A 1,276-nucleotide genomic window follows, 5' to 3' on the forward strand; every position below is an offset into this window, starting at 1 on the left:
GCGGCAGTACAGAAGAAAGAGGTGGTCATGTGCAGAAGCCGTGGATGAGGCAACCTGGCCAGGATGAGGTGAGGGAGTTGGTGATGGAGACAGAGCGATCGCAATCCTCAGCTCTCCACCGTAAGGGACTGGGAGGGCAGAGGTGACTTTCCCTAGAATGGGAGGGAGCAGGTTTGGGGGAAAGATTAGGGTTCTGTTTTGGACAGGTGGAGTTTGAGTCCAGGTGGGCAGTTGAGATACATGTCATAGGGCTGGCCCATGGCTCACTCGGGAGAGTGTGGTGCTGATAACACCAAGGCCATGGGTTTGGATCCCTATATAGGGATGGCCGGTTCGCTCATTGGCTGAGCATGGTGCTGACAACACCAAGCCAAGGATTAAGATCCCTTTACCCGTCATCTTTAAAAAAAAAAAAGAGAGAGGGCCGGCCCGGTGGCGCACTGGAGAGTGCACTGCTTGGGAGCGCGGCGGCGCTCCTGCCGAGGGTTCGGATCCCATGTGGAGACCGGTTCCCGCTCACTGGCTGAGCGCGGTGCGGGCGCAACACCGAGGGTTGCGATCCCGTTACCGGTCAGTAAAAAAGACAAAAAGGAAAAAAAAAAAAAAAAGAGAGAGAGAGACATACATGTCATGTTTCCAGAAAGAGAGAGTGGCCTCTGAAGGAAGGCTGAGCCCTCTTGAATGAGGGATGAGGAGGAAGTGTCCACCAGAGGGGGAGTGACTGGAGGACGCTGGTCTCGCAGGAACAGCTTGTCTGGAGCAGCCCTGACATGTGTCAGGCAGTGAAGGGAAGGAAGTTTGGAAGTGTGAGGGAGCAATGTACAGATTCTCTGTTCAAGAGGTTCGGAAGGAGAGAGTTAGGGGCTCAGCTGAAGGCCATGCAGGTGCCTGGGGTTTTTCTTATTTTATGTTGGGGGAGATTCAATTCCTTTGGGATGTGGAAGGAAGGATTCATTAGAAAGGGAGGTTAGGGGGCCGGCCCGTGGCTCACTCGGGAGAGTGCGGTGCTGATAACACCAAGGCCCCGGGTTCGGATCCCACATAGGGATGGCCGGTTCGCTCACTGGGTGAGCGTGGTGCTGACAACACCAAGTCAAGGGTTAAGATCCCCTTACCGGTCATCTTTTAAAAAAAAAAAAGAAAGGGAGGTTAGGGATACAGGAAGGACAAAGGGACACGGGCACAGTATGGGGCGTGGAGGCCAGGGGTGGGTCTGTTGTGAGGAGGTGGTGCCACTTCCTTTGTAACAGGCAGGAAGAACAGGGGCTGGCTGGGG

The sequence above is a fragment of the Galeopterus variegatus genome, unplaced genomic scaffold (assembly GCF_000696425.1).
Source record: "Galeopterus variegatus unplaced genomic scaffold, G_variegatus-3.0.2 Scaffold80, whole genome shotgun sequence".
Taxonomy (NCBI): domain Eukaryota; kingdom Metazoa; phylum Chordata; class Mammalia; order Dermoptera; family Cynocephalidae; genus Galeopterus; species Galeopterus variegatus.